This window comes from Phragmites australis, chromosome 11 (genome assembly GCF_958298935.1).
Source record: "Phragmites australis chromosome 11, lpPhrAust1.1, whole genome shotgun sequence".
Taxonomy (NCBI): domain Eukaryota; kingdom Viridiplantae; phylum Streptophyta; class Magnoliopsida; order Poales; family Poaceae; genus Phragmites; species Phragmites australis.
The window spans coordinates 14,516,494-14,536,640 of NC_084931.1; the positions used below are offsets into that span (position 1 = coordinate 14,516,494).

General features: G+C 40.2%; 1 long non-coding RNA gene across 1 annotated transcript; it reads right to left on the bottom strand.

The window, feature by feature from the left end:
- Window positions 1-10,550: 10,550 nt before the first annotated feature.
- LOC133885366 (uncharacterized) lies at window positions 10,551-12,382 on the bottom strand. The gene is made up of 3 exons (XR_009903217.1): window positions 11,735-12,382; window positions 10,994-11,221; window positions 10,551-10,813 (listed from the first exon to the last, which is right to left on the bottom strand). It is a non-coding gene; the product is annotated as an uncharacterized LOC133885366 (long non-coding RNA).
- Window positions 12,383-20,147: the final 7,765 nt, after the last annotated feature.

The window sequence follows — 20,147 nt, forward strand, 5'->3', positions numbered from 1 at the left end:
AGCATAAGCTTTCATCAGACGAGTAAGAGGCACCCCTCCCAAGAAGGAAGTATGTCGACCGTTTGCTCCAACTCTCCGTCTCAGACGTGACACCTCTCTCTCATAGTTCATATAGCTATAGTTGCCACTGCCATTCTTTCCTCACGTACCCACGACTATCGACTTTGGGGGGTAGAGGTTCTTCTTCGAGTTTTCTTTGTTCACCTCACTCAACCTCTATACTTCTTTTGACAACTTGTACTCTGCAAAGGCTTACCAATGATCTTCCAGTTGCGATCATTTGCGAAAATCTGGCATTGTGCCTCTCTGCACATATGTTCTATTCAGTGTGCTTCTAATTTTTAAAAGACCCACGATCATTAGTGCCGTATGCTTAACTACTTCCATATATGTCTCTTTAGGGAAATCGAACTCCTCTAATATTTTGGGCCATAAGATGTCTTTCTTGATCGAATTAAGAACCACATATGGATCACCTTGTTCGTCAGCCCATAATCTATAGTTGGTAGGCACGTGATCCTTAACAACAATCCTATAGACTAACTTGTATGGCCCCAGAACTATCTTTGGTGTAATTGACTCCCCTAGTGGTGAGACCTCTGTGATCACAAATTGTCTTGTATGTATCTTTGAGGGACCCCAGACACGATGCCACTCCTAGGATTGCTCAGACATCTACAAATAAACAAAAAAGTATTGAGAACCTATACAATCATATGTACAACAGATGTATTTATCTACTTATGAAATACCTCATCGCTTCCACTAGCGTCTGTTTGGTCCAGGTTGAGGTAGATACTCGGGCTACCTTCTTTAATGTTTGATGGTGGCACATCTCGTTCCTGCACCTAGGCCGGATTGAAGGAGCCACCTTCCTGAGTGTTTTCCATATGATCACAATGAGAGGTTAGTGATGCCATCCCTTCCTGAAAGTTCTGCAAACGATGGTGACAAGCGGTTGAGTAATATATAGAGAGCTGAGGAAGGAAGGAGATAGAGAGAAAGTCGACGAGGGAGAGAAAGAGGCTGCCAAAATATTGTAACTAACTAGGAGGGAGTCAATAGATAGAACACAGAGAGATACAATATGACCACACTTAATAAAGAAATACATTATCACTATTCATTTATATATGTACACGACTCATAATACATAATTAAATAATACAACCCCTTTGCCACCTTAGATAAAAGAGGACAATATTGTGATTACATAATTACAACTTATAGTACATAAAACATAATTCAATACTCATAGTACATAATTAAATAATACAAAACTATTCAAATTTCTTGCAAAAAGTAAAACATGTATGAAAACAGCATTAACATCAGATTATGGAGATAATTATATACGGCTGCAAGCTCAACTGAGATAGTGAAAAGACGTGCAAGATTGCATGTGTAATAACCATCCCAGTAGAGCTTTGCACTCATATGTATGGTCTCCAATTTCATCATTTGCAAAAAGAAAAACAAGTATGAAAACAGCCTCAGAACCAAAAATCTAGTTGGCTCCAGGGCTAAACTATGCCCTGCACCCTAACTAGATATGCTCAAATTATTATTAAATGGATAAAAGCACATAATTCAACAATTAGGGTGCGCTGTGTCACCTAACCGGCCTATATGTTGTCCAAGGTCACGCTATCAATGAAATTAATTCCCAACTAAGATTGCAGTATACCACTTTCTTAAAGACTGGTAGAGCCTTATGAAAAAATGCACAGATACTGGTAGAACCTGGCTAAGATAACGCGGGAGAGAGGGGGAGCAGAGAGGTGGTGCAGGGGAGCAGCACAGATCAGAACAGAGGGAGAGGGAGAAGCAGCTGAGTGGGTAGAGAGCACAACAAGGAAGAGGGCAGATGTGAGGGAGATGGAGTAGAACAATAGAGGAGATCAGAACAGAGGAAGTGGCCTGAGAAGCAGCCGAGTGGGTAGAGAGCACAACACATCACAACAGGGAAGAGGGTAGACATGAGGGAGAGGGAATAGAACAATAGAGGAGATCAGAACAGAGAGAGTGGCCTAAGAAGCAGCCGAGTTGGTAGAGAGCACAGCACATCACAACAGGGAAGAGGGCAGACATGAGAGAGAGGGAGCAAAACAATAGAGGAGACATATATGCACAACTTTGCGATCTTAGTTACTAGCTCATATCATGTACATCATATCCAAGGCGGCAGACAGTAAAATCTTGGACAACATATAGGTTGGGCAAATGCAGCAGATAGTGCAATCTTTTTTGCATTAATAGCTCAGAGCCTGGTTTCAAACTAATAGTTCATCATCGAGCATCTCAAATTAATAGTTCATCATCGAGCATCTCAAACTAATAGTTCATCATCGAGCATCTCAAACTAACAGTTCATCATCGAGTATCTCAAACTAACAGTTCATCATCGAGCATCTAAAAATAAGAATTCATTACATATGACCTTGGAAAAAACAATGGCAAAGCATAAAATATAGATCTTGGCATCTTTGTACTCTCATAGCATCTGTTCTTATCAATTTGCATAGCATATATTCCCAAGCTTAGATAAGGAGGACATAGTGGCATACGTAGACCGAGGGGGAGGAGATGGCGGGTGACGACGATGGAGGGGGAGGAGACGGCGGTGACTGGGCGTTGCTCCTCGGCGAAGGCCTTAGGGAGAGGAATGGGTACGGCGTCAGGGTGAATCACGGGGGCGGCGTCGGGGAGGAGGACGGGGCCAATGTCGGGGGGAGGACGGGAATGGCGTCAGGGAGCAAGACAGTGACTTCATCGGGGATGAGGATGGGAATGGCATCGGGGAGGAGGACGGCGACGGCGATGTATAGGAGGACAGTGACAACATCAAGGAGGGCCAGGACAGTGGGCTCGGGGTCGTTGGTGCGGGCTCATGGTCCTTAGGCGGCGTGGGCGAGGACAAGGCGGAGGTGGTGACGCAAGGACACTGTGGGAGGCAATTCGACGAAAGGGAAAAAAATTTCTAAGTTCGAAAAGAGAACGTGGCATATCAGTTATATAGGGGTGCCCTTCACTACTGGCACACCCTATGTGCCAGCAATGAAGGGGGATTCACTGCCAGCCCATAGCGTTAGCTAGCAGTGAAACCCTCATCTTCACTGCCGGGGCTTCATTGTTGGGCCATGAAGTCATCCGACAGTGAACTCCCCCCCCCCTGTGCACACAACGAGGCAAAAAAATATTGGTTCTAAGCATAAGCGTCGAACCTGTGACGCCTGGTCTCAACTGGGACGAACAAACTAACCGCCACGCTACTCAAGTGTATTCGATTGTGATCGTACTATCTACATTTATTAACATTCTTTTGACCTCCAATCTTAATACATATTTATTTTAATTTGAACTTGCTATATAACAAAATTAAGTTTGCCATATACCTAAATTTCATGGTTAACTTTTTCTAATTTAATAAAAATAGAAAATAAATATTATTGGAACTTGCTAATTAATTAAAAAATATAATTGGAACTTCCTATATATCTTAATTTCATAGATAAATATTTTAAATCATTAAAAATTAAAAAGGAATATGCTCAGAACTATAGCTAATGTAAATCAATAGTAAAGACACATTTATTAATACATAGTAATACATAATAATTAGTATAATTTAGCTACTTTGTCTTAACGATTCACCCTTCATTATGATTACGACATATATAGGTAGGTTCGTCGGTGTCTTCCATGGGACCTAGGTCGACATCCTCTCCGAAAAGATGTAGCACGTTGAATTGATTGCAGTCTTCCTCGTTAACAACATTCTCCACTTCGACAATCCTTCTTTTTCCATGAAGAACCATGTGGCGCTCTTCCTTGTTAGTCGGGTCTGGGTCCTTTACATAGAATACTTGCATAACATCATTCGTAAGTACGAATGGTTTTTCACTATATCCAATAAGTTTTTGGTCCACTGTAGCCATATCGTACTTGTCGATCTTCATGCCCCCGGTATTTTGACCTATTGGCACCAGAAAAGAGGAACATTTAACACTCTATAGTCGAGCTCCCAGATCTCCTCTATGAATCTGTAGTAGGTCTCCCTATTTTCATTACAATCATAGGCATCTATACAGACACCGCTATTTTGGTTGACGCTCTTATTATCCTGGGCTCTCGTATAAAATGTATAGTTATTTATGTCATATCCTTGGAATGTGAGGATTGTAGTTGATGGTCTGTGAGCCGACAAATTCAACTAAGCACACTCTATCTACTTATCCATCACCTGTCTATGTAACTAGACGCTAAAATGATCTCGGTGCTCTCGTACGATCCAAATATTGAACTTTCCTGGGTTTTTGGTGCGTAGGGTGTTCTTCGACATACGGGTCCACTATAACTGATTATTGCAGAACTACGAAATGTGCTTACGTGAATAAAACATTAGTGTCGAATGAGTTTGCACCTATCGTCCCTTTCCCTTGTAGCCTCCTTTCATGATGAGATACAGACACACCAATCGATTTGAGATTCATGTAGTCGACACCAAAATTAATGACATCCTCGGTTCCCCAACCTTCGGCCATGCAGCATTCCGGCTATTTTTGGTTACGAACATATTTCTTCAGAACTTTCATAAACCTCTCAAAAGGGTATGTTTGATGCAGAAACACGGGGCCAAGAATCCATATCTCTTTCACAATTTGAACAATGTGAGATGCACCATGATATCAAAAAATAATGGAGGGAAACATGCCTCAAACTGTGATAAAGTCTCGACCATATCTTCCTGCAGCTTATCTATCTTGGTCGGATCGATGACCTTTTGTGATATCGTGTTGAAGAATTAACACAGCTTTATGATTGGGTTTTGGATATTCGAAAGCATAATACTTCTAATTGCAATTGAAAAATATTTGTGTCATCATCACATGATAATCATGAGACTTCATACCAGTTAATTTCAAATCTTTCATGTTTACTAGTCTCTTTATGTTGATGGAGTAATCGGATGGAACTTTGATTCCATGCAAGTACTTGCACATTACAATTTTCCCCGCCTTGCTCAGATTGTAGCTAACGGGACCAAGATATTTGTCGTGTCTTGTATATCTTTGGGATGTAGATCCTATCTGAGTTTCAAACATTTTAGGTCCTTCTGTACTTGGAGTATATCCTTTATTTTGCCAGGTATATCTAGTAATGTACCAATCAAGCTAAACATATTTCTTCTCAATATGCATGACATCGATTGTGTGTCGAACCATCAAATCCGGTCAGTAAGCTAAGTCATAAAAAATAGATTTCTTATTGAACATAGGAGCTCTAAGATTAGATTTCAGAATCGGTGTACTCCCGCGTCTCTTTCCAAGGATAACCCTAAGTCCCTTTATTATCTCATATGCCTGTCTCCCATTGCAATGCTTAGGAGGTGATTGACTCTCAACATTCCCATCAAAAGCTCTCCTATTACTGCGGTACAGGTGATCCTTGCGAACAAATTAACGAAGACCTAGGTACACCTTTTTTCGGCTATTCTTCAACTACAAGCTCTCTATTTCATCCAATCAATGCATGCATGCATAGTAGCCTTTTACAGTCTGGCCCGATAGGTTGCCAAGGCCTGGCCAGGCCAATCCTGGATTGTTACGAACAACTTTGCACGTAGGGTGAAGTTCTCTCTTTTATATGCATCCTATATCTGCACACCATCGTTCCATAGTATTACAAGATCTCCATTAATGGTTTTAGGTAGACATACACAAGCAAGGAGAAGGTTGTAGATACATAGAGTCATATGCCAAGTGCTATGACTACTGCTCATATTCTCAAATAGATTAATCCCATCTGTACTCAACCCAAATCTTATATTCCTTACATCTTCTGCAAAGGGCTCCTTGTGTTTCCTATCTATGTTTCTTCACTGCGTAGAATCAATGTGGTGTCTCAGCATTCCATCATCCTTGTGCTCCTTGGCGTGCCATCGTATCAGTTTTGCATGCATTTTGTTCGCGAAATAAACGCTCCATACGGGGACTATAGGAAAATACCACATCACCTTGACGGGAGGCCTTTTTTTTTCTTTCCTTCACCATCGATATCATCACCATCATGCTTGTACCGTGCTGTACCATAGACGAGACATGATTCCAAGTTTGCATGCTCTCCACGATACAACATGCAATCATTTGGACATGCATGTATTTTCTGCATTTCCAACCCCAATGGACGCACAACCTGCTTGGATTGGTATGTGTTTTATGGCAGCACATTTCCCTTTGCAAGCAATTTCTTCAAGAATAATAACAACTCTATGAAGCTTGTATCATACCACCTATTACTTGCCTTCAATTGTACAGTGAAAGCACGTTGCATAACTTTGTGTGCTCCTTCTTGTAGCTCGAGAACAACGGCATTTTAGAGTTCTCTACCATACGCTGGAACTTTTGAAACTCTCTCCCACCCTATCGTGCAACATCTGCTCCAGATCATCAATGTCGGCGTTGGCCAACATCTCCTCTAGATTATCATCGACCAACGTGTCTCCGGCAGGCTTCATATCGGTGTATTCATCAGTTGGCATATCGGTGAACAAGTCTTCGTCTTCTCTGCCAATGTATTGCCCTTCCTATACGATCTCAACTTCATCGTGCTCTGTCCAACAGGTATAGCAGGCATAAAGCCCTTTGGCATCAAGTGGGAATGCACCTGCTGAGTGACGGAAAACTGCTTCTTGTTCTCGCAATCGACGCATGGACAGCACATGTATTGAGACTCTGTATTTGACTTGTGCGCCACAACTACTACTAGGAAATACTCCACGTCGTTCTTGTACTCTGCGCTCACACGGCTCGCGTCGTACATCCATCTTCTATCCATCTACAATTATATCATTATTGTAAATCCAAATTTATAACATCTAGAAGATTTTGCAATCACCATAAAATAAGTTACCTCGTTATCTCCTACCAGCAAATGGCCCGGGTTGTGGGAGCCGCCTTTTGTATGCTTTCGCATACGCTTTCGATGAGTGTTTGTTGGTGCCATCCTAGAAATTTTCATTATTATTCAACCCTTATGTAGGACTAATTAAGTAAAAATGAAAAATAAATACGCTCATACATAAAGTTTCAATGTTGGAGCTTGCTAATTAAATAAAATATAAAAAATATAATTGGAGCTTGCTACATACCTAAATGTCATGGCTAATTTTTCTAATTCATTAAAATCAACCATAAATATGCTCATACCTAAAGTTTCTATATTGGAGCTTGCTAATTAATTAAAATATAAAAAATACAGTTGGAGCTTGCTATATACCTTAATATCATGGCTAATTTTTCTAATTCATTAAAAAAAATATGCTCATGCCTAAAGTTTCTATATTGAAGCTTGCTAATTAATTAAAATATAAAAAATATAATTGGAGCTTGCTAATTAATTAAAATATAAAAATATAATTGGAGCTTGCTATACCTTAATTTTATGGCTAATTTTTCTGATTCATTAAAAATAAAAAATAAATATACTAATACATATAGCTAATGTAAATCAATAATAAAGACACTTTCCACCATGAGCTACTAATTGAACCTTACATATTACAAATGAGATATAATTGCATCTACATTATCTTCAAACATCATGGCCATAGGTTCATCTCCATCATTTCAAAATCTAGAGCAATTTAGCAAATAAAATTCAACTAGAAATGAATTGAAGATGAAGTTACATACCTTGGAACACCTAGGGCATGAGGATTCCTCAAATTTTTGGAACTCCCAAGAACTAGGTGAGCAAAAAATGGCCACCACTGAGCAAGAAAATAGAGCTCCTCTCTATTGTGCTCAGACTTGGGGAAGGAGATGGCAAATTTTATATAGTCGAGATATCACTGTCGGCTCAAATCACCAATCAGCTGTGATGCCCTTATATCACTGCCGGTCGATGTCTTCAGCCGACAGTGATGATGGAGTTGGGCATCACTGCTGGCTCAAACCATTGGTCGGCAGTGATGACCCTTATCACTACCGGTTTATAAACCACAATGACTGATTCTTCCCACGTGGCGTATGAACCGACAGTGCTACCCTATCACTGTTGGCCCATTAGGAACCAGTAGTGATGGGGCAGCATATAAGGCCGAGTCTGTAGTAGTGTGGAAAGTTACTCGAAGGAAGGGTAAGAGCAGTTATGAGCGGACGGCATCAATTTACTCGATGAGTATCGCGATCGAGCGTCTATTCGAGCAGCTAAGTATCAACGAGCATTGCGTAGGTATCATAGTCAAAAGATTTAGCCTAGGAAACTCACTGCTGGAGATCTTGCTCTATGAAAGGTGCAGAAACAGGATTGATGCTATAAATTATCACATAAGTGGGAAGGATCGTACCCTATATAGTGATCAAAGTTACTCGACCTGGATCAATTCAGCTATCTACTCTAAATTGTGAGATACTCGAGCACTCATAGAATATCGACTAACTCTAAAAGTTTCATTCATAGAAAAGGTAAATTACAGGTAAGTCAATTACATTTAATTCGATTAACTACTTGATTACATACTTTTTCTTTTTGTTCTAACCTGCGTGGCTAGTGCAAAGTTGACGGAAAGTATTCGCCTAGCTCTTGCAAACAGTGCATGTTCCACTTCCCCTTGAACGAGTCAAGGAATCTTTTATACTCCTCCCTCGAATAGCAACTGATTGCACTGGGAACCGGACACCGGCCAGCGTAAGGGCTAGGGAAAGTGGCCGAGGCAAAGATTCTGCCCGTGCTAGAGCTACTGACCGACGCTTACAGCACTGACGGACCCTTCGTGGAATGTGGACCCGATCCAATGGTAGTTGACGGAGAAGATGTCCGCGCTATCTTCTCCACTGTGGGCTTCATCGCCGAAGACCTCATCGGTGACCTGGTTGATGATCTTGTCAAGATCACCACCATCTCCATCCCCCTTGCTCTCATTCGATTCCTCGTCATCGGAGGAAACAATGATGACCCCAAGAGGGACCATGGAGAGTGGCTTGGGGAGAGGAACCCCAAGATGCCATGGCTTCAGGCTCTATGAGCTCTTTGGAATAACGAGTAGAGGAGAAGGAAGGAGACGGGGTGAGAAACGAACGGCCTTGGGTCCCCTCTATTTATAGCTATAGGAATGGGTCACACTATGTAAACATAGCCGTCAAGATCCGAAGCGATCACATTTTCAAGATCGCCTCGATTGTGTGGTGTGTCCGACAGAAGTCGAGTCATTACCAAGATGGTATGACCTATCTAATCTTTGCAAAGAGGGATGCGATCTAATTATTGCACATCAAATTAGAGGTTGCGGTGAAAACGAGCATGAGCAGGAGTGGGTTTTTAATGCTCACCTACCCGGCTGTTTGAATACACTTGATGACCATAACATAATCTCAACCACCCGCTCGGGGCTGGAGTCATCGAGTACGTGGTCGAGAAATGGAAGTCAATTCTTATGCTCTACTCTCCACTCGATCCAACTATCGACTAGAGAGTCAGGGGCTACATCATACTTTTTCGGTGTTTTTTGCTTTACTTTCTCACCAACTTGAGAGCCAGGAGCTACATCATATAATGTCAGTGCTTATACTCTACTTCCTACTCGAATTCAGTGATGGAGCGAAGGGACAGGGGCCACGTCAAGTATAGTTTGGTGCATATGCTCTACTCTCTATCTTGATTATCATATCAAACAGAGAGTCAGGGGCTACATTGCATACTTTCGATGCTACGGCTCTACTCTTTACTCGATCCAGTCATCGAGTAGATAGTCGAGGGCTACAACACCATACACTTTCAATAACACAGGTATGTTCCTTTCTACTCTTAGATCGAGTAATCTTCTCCTTGATTAAAGAGTCGGTGGCTACATAATAATACATTACTTTTTTAAATTTTGTATATATCTTTTGCAAAAGTTTAACTGGCTTTACATCGGTTGCTTTGGATAAGAGATAGTAGAGGCATATGTTGGGTTGATGACGGTGAACTACACCTAATAAAGCATAAAGACACAAGAGATTGTCCGACATCTCACACCTAATGGCTAAAAAAGGTTATGAAGTTCTAGTTGATCCCATGTATGTTCTCTGTCGAGTTCATGTCTGTACGCTAGTCAAGCACGCAAGTCAGTGAAAGTTTGCAAAAGGTCATCATTATTTTCTTATTTTTACACTAAGTCTTTTCCTTACTCTTACGGTTGTCTCGAGTGGTTATTCGAGAGCCATGCACACTACAAGGAGAACACCCCTTTAGCAACGGATGTATGCGTTGCTAGAAGCCCTATTATGCGTTGGTACGGGCTATACCAACACATGTAGTATCCGTTGCAGGAGGGGGCGTTGCAAGGGTCTATTGCAACGCATATATATATGTTGGTAAGAGGTGCAAGTAAGTGTTGCAAGCTAGCAACGGTTATATTAATGTTGCACCAACGCATATATATGTTGCTATCTAGAACAAGCACAATACTGTTTAGATAAACAGTATATAGATTTCAGTTATTTTCTGGACTTCAGATTCCTCATGGACTAAGAAAACAATAATAGAAAACAAACCCACATGTCATGAGAGCTCTCAAAAGAATTTTTATTAACAATTTAGTATCATACATTGTACATATATTGATACACTTGTTATCATAGCTCAGCCGACTGAGCTGAAACCATCCACTAAACAATGCATACTTTTTCCCCAAAACAATAAAAAAAACATGGTCGATCTTCGGCTGTCATCAGCCATACAGCATATTTAATTTAACAAGATCTGACTTCTTCGGGTACCCATCTGCATCTCTATCTTTTGAACCGTGCATAAAGTGTTGATCAATCATCTGTAAATGCGATTTGCATATTATATGTGAGGAAACAGCGATAAGAATGACATATTGCGCTATAAGTCTGTATATTGTAGATAAGCAGGCAGTTTTTCCATCAAATTTAAAATGAAATATTGTAAAGAATATTTGTACTCTTATAGTCTGATTCAAACATAAATGAAAGAGTTCTCGCACCTGATCATTTCCCTGTATTTTACATTACATAAGGCATCTTCCCAAAGCAGAATGTTACAAGCCATAGCTTTGATCTGTTAAGCATCGGCATTTTTTCATGCAGACCCATCTGAAACTGAAGATCCACCAAAATTACAGTGGTTCCTTATACTTCACTAACAATGGTAGTATGGAAAGGAGAACAACACAATGTCTGAATGTCTCCGGTCCAATGTTCTCGTACTTTAACTGAAAGAAAAAGATAATCTTAGTAATTAGTTGCGATGATCTACACTAGAAATCATTCTCATTTGCAGATTGGAAATTAAAAATTATTATCTCCGAGGTATTTGTGCAAGCATGTCATGTAAAGTGTATGGTACAAAAGACTTTGCTCCATTATCGAGAGAACAATGCCCTTGAACTAGAGCTTCAAGTTTCCTGTGTATATATTGTCAGTAAACGTGAAGGAAATAATGTAACTTTACCATGATAGCTCTAGCAATTAATTAGAATTTTTATGATTCAGAAGGTAAAGAAATAACAGTGCATATGCTGTGCAAGACTAGGAAACTTGCAAGGCTGGAACCTGAAAGTTTTCAATGAGTTCATACAAATGTAAGATAGACTTTACATAAATAAATTTCCTCCTGAAAGCATATTTCTTAGGTTCAAGATGACACTTTACAGTCTCCAGAGCATGATATTAAAAATATTTAAGAAGCACTGAATGCTAAAGCGGTGTAATTAAAAAATTTGTACCTCAGAGAAGCATTCTATCGAACATGTGGTGGGCAGGTCTTAAATCTCGTCCATTTGTGCTGAGTATTTTCACGAACAGGTTGGTGGTAGGCAGATTATTGTACTAATCAAACAAATCAAGCAGAGGAGGGGAGGAAGGATGTAACCTTGAAGAGCATGGGAACAACGTCATGTTGCTATCAGAGTGCGACATAGCAGACGTGGAGGCCATCACGGATGGCTGTCGTCATGCTAGATTGGGTCTCTGCAGGCCACCGCGTAGAAGGCAGAAATTGTGGCAACAAATGTGATTTCCGAAATTCATTCACCAATCCATATGCACATGTAGAGGAGGGGAGGGGTAATACCTCAGGCATGGTCGTGTTCAAAGGCGAGGTGCATGCGTCTGGCAGGGTGGAGGGAATCGCAGGGGGGCGTTGATTGGAGAAGGGTTGCTACGAGGGAAACGACGGCAACGTCCATCAGATCCTGCCGCCGCTTGCCCTGTGCTCAACGCCGCTAGATCTGAAGGACCTGGCTGTGGGGTAGCGCGGCGCCTACGGGAGGAAGATGGTGTCGCAGATAGGAAGCGAGGGGCGGGCGGCGTGGAGAAGGGTGAATCCCTAATCTATCGACTATCTGCAGGAGGAGTTAACCGCAGGCCTTGCATTCGTGGGCTGACTGGGAAGTTATATTATGTGATGTACAGGTAGCAACGAATCCAAATTCCGTTGTTAGACATCCGTTGCGAGAGAGAGGGCGAGGGGCGGGCGGCGTGGAGAAGGGTGAATCCCTAATCTATCGACTATCTGCAGGAGGAGTTAACCGCATGCCTTGCATTCGTGGGCTGGCTGGGAAGTTATATTATGTGATGTACAGGTAGCAACGAATCCAAATTCCGTTGTTAGACATCCGTTGCGAGAGAGAGGTTCATGTTGCAGTGGCATATGATAATTTGTCTAGTTGAGTTTTCAGATATCAATGAATATACGATCAATAAGTCTTGAAGGTGGTCTACACGCCTACGGATCAAGATTGCACCTACTCATGCTAACTTTATTTCATCGATAAGAAAATAGTGACAATAGCATGTTAGATAGGAAAAATATCAACAATATTTCATTACAACCATCAGACAAGAATGCTACTATTCGACTAAGGAGAAAGCTTCGGTGATATCTATTTACAAAAATGCCACTTGAAATTTCTCTCAAGGGATTTTATGGTCCTAGAAATCTCGTCATGATAGGAAACTTCAAGCACATCATAATCATCCTGGTGGTAAGTCGAGTTCACTCGACGAAAGCTAAGAATTCGACCAGGATTGGTAACTCCAGGTACTGATGGTATGGCTTCAGAGGTCATGCTCAACAGAATTGATCTTTCTTTCACCCAAGGAATAACCTCCTATTTTAGTGGCTCCCAAATATCATCATCGAATGTGTGGAGGGAAACCGACATCAATGCATTATGTTTGGTTGGATCATCAATTTGCTCGCCAACCTTCAGGAAAAACACGCGAGACTCGACCAGGAGCAGTTGAGAACCACTCAGACTAGGTTGCCAGATCTTGAACTCAGACATCGATTGTTCCAATGTCGCCATAGCTCCCGATCGATCTCCTAAAGCCACTCCATCCAGAAAATTCGAAATATGCCACAAAAACTTGCCACTAGAGATTTGAAACTATCGTGGTGGTCTGTTGATAAGATAAACGTGCACTCCCTTTGTCATCTGAAGATGAAAGCATGGCATCCTCAGAACAATGATGATGAATAATTTCTTATCCTTGCACAATGCGAACCCCTCTAGGTTAACCCAGAACGCATCATAGGAAAGCGATAGGAGATTACAGAACCATCTAGTCACCAGGTTAATTACCCTATATTTGATCTGATGCCCTCTCTCGATGGCGATCAAAAGCCCATTCGAGGCCCCAATCATCTTCCAACTGTCGCTGACTAAACCTCTAAGATGAAGGTTGAAAAATGCTTCACTTCCCCTGAGGTGGACCTCCACCATGCCATCCTCATGCACGAACGGTCCTTTTAGGATCCAAGAAGCAAATTCCATTGTCCTACGCACTCCAAGCCATGAGGTGTAAACACAATGGAAGAAGGAAAGATCTTCTGGATGTCGCAGTTTGTTGGAGATAGTGTCGAGCACCCCTAAAGGCAAAGTTGCCCAGTCGAGAGTTTCCGCCACAAGATCCAAAGTGAAAGATGAAGTCTTTGAGTAGAAGGCGAATAATGGTGGATGAACTTGAAGGGCGAGACTGCAGAGGAGGCAACGAGGATAAGACAATGACGGTGAAGTTCTCCCCTTAGGTAATTAAATAGGCCTTCCTCAAGATGAGACTCGGAAATTGTTTCTGCTTTGGATAAACACTATGGCACTTCGATTGGTGTGAAAAGCAGGATGATAACGTCGTGCGAATCTCTGCACACCTGTATGCATTCTGCAAGCATTAAATTCTTCTATTTTCAAATTTCGAAAGGTTTTTTTAACTCTACTCAGAGACAGATGTCGAGAAGTCGATATTACTGACTCTTATTGAGTCTCAAGTGCGGATAACAACAGGGCGCTTGACCCAAAAGTGTTTCCACTTGATACTTGGAACAAAGAATCTTCTTATTTGATTCTTTCGACTATGAGTTCGATCTACCTTACTCGACTAGGTTTGGACTTAGCTGTACTTGAGTAGGTGCTTGTAGAAATCCTTCCTGCTGAGTAAAGTTAGGGGGCTACTGTCGAATATCTAACTATAGGGTATATACGCATAAGGAGTATATCATATATGGACAGGGTATGACATATGCATACTTAACAATTCTGAATATTATGGATCCGAATCCCCGATACCTAATACGCTCAGAATTTAAAAGGTTTATACTAGGAAGGTCTCGATTACTTATCCAACTTGAGAAGACTAGTATCTAGGACAAATCTATCTATTTGGATTAAGAGAAAAAGGGCTCTCTATCGACTACGGCTAGATATGAGACGGTACATCACTTTTATATAAGGAGGGAATCCAGACCCCCCGGGGAGGCTTTTTTTTTTCTTCTCTCGGATATTGGAAGCATGCATCGGGACATTAGCGTTGGAGGAACTCGGCGACTTTAGCTCTAGGTTAGACTAGATCCAATCTAATTATTACAATAGGTTAGTCACATTACCAGTACTCGAGTGAATACATACATATAATCACTCACACAAGACGTAGGATATTACTCTAACTAGAGGCCTGAACCTGTATACATCACGTGCGTCTCGCTTCATGCTCGATCTATGATCAACGAAGGTAACCCCGTTATTTCCGGACACATTGTTAGGAATAAATCCTCGACATTAGGATTTTAGAAAGTCTTTTGAAGTATACTTTGAGTATTAATTTCGCTTACAATAAATTATCAATTGCTATAAAATTAATATTTTATTAAAAGATATGTGAAATATGAATCTGTTGATATATCTTTTGTACACTAAACATTTACATAATTTGATTAATTATTGATCAAAATCTATGAAGTTTGATTTTTTTTTTGAATTTTTATATGTCATATATTTTGAAATGGATGGAGTAAATGTTTAGCAGCTGGATGGTCTAATTATCGTTACTGCCAAATAAATGGCTGAACATTTTACGTTTTGGACTGAGGAAGGTGATTAGACACATTCCACTGTATAGGTGATTAGACACATTCCACCGTATGTAGCGTGCAACTGGCCTGCGATAGATGATAAAAGAAGGAAAAAGCCAGAGCACTGCAGGAGAAGTGGAAGGGAAAGATAAGAAGCCCGGCTGCGGATCAAGCGGCGAGGGGCTCAAGCTATCTCCGTGAGCATTTGGGAGCTCTTTTTCAATTTTTGGTATGGAAGAGTAAAAAGAGGAGAAATAGAGGGATACGAAGAAGAAGAGTAGAGGGGATAGAAAGAAGAAGAACCTCTACTTCGGATCTATCATCGAAGAAACATATGCATATCCAGTGATGGATCTAGTCAGGCAAAAGTAGGTAGGGTGAACTTTAAAATAAAATTTAAAAAAAATATTTTAATTAAGGTAATAATTAAGCGAAGCGAACAAGTCTCCAACATCAGTCGATAAAACCATATGAACCAGCAAAATAGAAAATAACCGAAGGTAAACATATATGTAATATACAATTAAGCAAAGTAACCAAATATAACCAAAGACAATAGAAATAATTAAGTAAAGAAACTTGCAGAACCACAACCACTAATTATGTCTAGAACTAGAAGGCTTAGATAAATTCATCTTCAATATTTTTATGTCTTGAAACCTGTTCTTAATAGCAATAGAATCTATTCCTCTGAATAAATCCCGCTCAATATAACACAACATCAAGTCATTGAGTCAATCATTGTATATCCTGTTACGCAAATCAGTCTTGATGATGTTCATGGCCGAGAAGACTCTTTCAACACATGCTGTTGCAACTGGTAGTACCAATACCAACTCAATAAGGTGGTACACTAATGGAAACACAATATGTCTTTGGGTTTCTACCATCTTCATTGCTAGACTTGTAAGATCCTGACAATTAATAAAATTTTGAACTCTTCGAACATGAAGAATGAATGTTTCAAATTGATCTTTTATAATGGCACGATTGCCATTAGAGAAATCTATGTCATATATCTCCGTAAGTCTAGCAATCTTATGCACATCAAACTTAGAGAATTTGTCTCTTGGATCAAGAGAAGAAAAATATATAAGCAACTCTAAAGATAGCTCACTGAAACGATGAGTCATCTCTGTGTTAATAGCATCAAGAGCTGCATAAAAATATGTCAACACGATAATGATAGTCTTGAGTGACGCTGATTACTTTGCCTTGATTGGCCCCATCTTGGTACTGTTTCATCCATATTTGGAATTGGTATCTCCTTTTGTTCACAAAATATTTTGACTTCCGCAAACAATGGCTCCCAACCATGATTCCTCAAGTTAAGAAAACGTGCTTTCACATCAATCAGCAATGACATGGCCTCAACAATATTTTGGTCCTTTCTTTGCAAGAGTAGAGATAACTCACTTGTAATATAAATTTTTTTCAACATCATCTTCATAATGAACACAAAGTTGAAGCTCTCCATTATTGTCATCAAACCACCCACTGATATTGGATTTCGAGCATCTTCCTGCACAAGCCCTAGCACCTTTATCACTGCAACCCACATGGATTCAATACGGATTAAAGTTTTGTAATGAGAACCCCATCTAGTATCTCCAGGTCTGGCCAAGTTAGTTTCTTGATGTTTCCCTCTTCCAGAAAAAATACCACCGCTATCTAACTTGGCCAATAAATTCTCACGGTGCTTGCTAGATAATAAATCATTCCTCTTGCAAGATGCACTAGTGGTGGTCACAATCATATTAACATATTCAAAGAACTCAAGAATAGATGTGCAACTACCTACGACAGAAACGACTACCAATTACAATTGATATACAAAACAATGGACATCGAAAGCATATGGGTTCTCTTCTCTAATGAGTTTTTGAATACCATTAAATTCACCTTTCATATTCGAAACTCCATTATACCCTTGCCCTCGAACTCTAGCAATGTCCAAATCGTGTGTAGAAAGCAACTCAAACAAAGCTCCTTTCAATACATCTAATGTTATTTCTGTGACATGCTTAAGACCCAAAAATCTTTCTATAACCTTTCCTTCCTTATTCACGAATCCGCACAACACCACAAACAATTATTATAACATCACACACCTCACAATATCACAATTTAACAAATAAATAAGAGCACTAACCTCACAATCACGGCCATCTGCTCCTTGATTGATATATCGCGAGATTCATCGATAAGAATAGAGAAAAAACCATCACCATCTCTTTCTTTATCTTTTTGTTATCTCCTGTGCACAGCTCTTTGCAAGGTCCTTTTGAACTGATGGTGCAAGCATATAAATATTTTTAGGACACATCTCCTCAAATACAATCCTCACTTCCTCGTTTCTTTTTTTTTTTACCAATCAATCATCTCAAGAAATTTGCCCTTGTTCGATGAAGAAGAAGATTCATCGTGTCCACGGAATGCATGACCTTACATTAGGAGATAGCTTGCACAATCTAAAGATACAGTCAAAACGGATTTCATATTTGGCTTCTGATTCCTTGCTATGAGTCATCACCTTATATGACACACTAGCCTTATATATATATATATATATATATATATATATATATATATATATATATGGGGATAATAACGGTTACAAGTATGGATCGATGCGGATAGAACATGTGATGAGATAAATACAGAGAATTTCGGTCATGATTATTTCTTTAGATATTAAGTAAAAGCAATAACCATGTGTATCTTATATATTATGATTGTTGACCGTTCCACCTATGCAAAACTCAACTACATTGGTGATCCAATAAGCAAATTAGAAATATAGTCTCATAAAAGGAGTTATGTTGGAGTGGAGCCGAAGAAGTTACAAGCGTCTAATATGCTAGCTGAAGTTTCTATTAATTATTTAGACATACTAATGACATCAAATAAAAAAAAAAATCTCTACTAGAAAGTTATAGATCTTGTCAAGAGGTACAATTTTTTATATAAAGATTATCTTCATCTGACTATGTACGAAAAGTTATAAGCTCTGAAAGATAGGCTCATATAGTGATCAAATATTTTTTAGATATATCTAATTTTATTCTTGAATATATTATAGCTAACGAATATCTATCTCCTCATATCTGACTCCATATTTCGACACAACTATCCAAAACAGACTCTGGTATTAAAAAATATCCCGGATATCCAATTTTTTGCTCTAAAATACCATACAAATCCTTGAAGCAGTCGGTCAGTCAGCAATATCCACTACTACAAAATCAGGCTTATATATTGGTCCATTACTATCGGCTGCTAATGAACCAGCAATGATAAGGTATCACTGACAGTTCAAAAGCCGCGTGCAAAGATTCAGCGAATGTGGCTTAGGAATCGGTAGTTGTGAAGGGCATCACTACCGGCTGATGACTTGGGCCGGCAGTGATGCTTCACTACCGGGTGAAGGCACCAGCCGGCAGTGATACCTGAACTATCACTGCTGGTTCATAGCTTGTATTTTGAGCCGACAGTGATAATGTGTATCACTGCTGGCTCATAAGAAGCACCGGCAGTGATAATGGGTGAATAATGCCTGGTCAGGTGAATAGTGCCTGGTCGGTTATCATTGTCGACTCATGTTATGAACCGGCAGTGATGGGGTATCACTACCGGTGCGTAACATGAGCCGACGGTGATAATGGATGATAACTTATCTTTAAAAATTTATAATTTTTTTATACGAAGTCGGATGAGGACAAAATTTATATGAAAATTGTAGTGGAAAATTGTAGGAAACTAAATCATGTGTTACTATCATGGAATTGCTTTGACTGAAGTTGGCCTCGATGAGATCTACAACTTTGTAGTTAAAAACTTTTCATTTAAAGTCATTTAGATGTCCAAATAATCGTTTAAAGTTTCAGACAGAAGAGATCAAAAGAATTGCATATGCTACTGTTATCACAAGTACTTCTGTGGTGGGATGGTAAGAATGTATCATGCGAGCTGAGAGGTCTCAGGTTTGAGTGCCATGAATCGCATGTGCACGTATTTTATGAGAATAATCGTGTGACTTGTGACTTACGCAGGCGTGGGGTTACTCAGGTGCAAAATTTATTTATACTTTTTAGTTTTTTGGGCCAAAAAATTAATCGGGGGCAGACTGTATCACTGACGGCTGATGATTTGAGCCAGCAGTGATAGTCGCCCTTCACTGCCAGTGTCTGGGCCGATAATAATAATCTCCAACTATCACTGTCTATTACTCACTGCTGACTTTAAAACCGACATTAATGATCATTTTAGAGCTGATAGTGATAGGATTTTCTAAAGTGGTGATCGGATCCATTTTCACCTACCGAGGCAACTATAGTTAAGTGTTTTTAATGGTCAAATCATGTAACCGCTGTGCTGTGTGACATGTTAGTGTGTTCGTCCTCTACTTGCAAAAATGTTTTCTTTTCATCTACTCTAAAACAGTAGCTGAGCAAGTAATCATACCTTGATGATCAGGGGGTAGAGTACAAGTCGAGCAGGAGAGCACCACGGAGGCAATTAGTAAGTCGCAAAGATTTCGTTCAGTAACAGACATCGAAAGAGAACACATCAAGCATTGAATCGTCTATTGTCCGGCTGCAAGTCGCAAACTTGGCCACTCCTCAAGTTACCACTGACCAGACCGAGCTCGATCGGAGACGCGATTGTGAACGATCGACTCAATAATCACCGGGTTCCATCAGAATTCCCGAAGAATTAACTCAGCTGGAACGTAACTCGGCCTGCCTACCTCGTGTGAGGCCGAGGCCTCGAACAGTCGCATGCAGGAC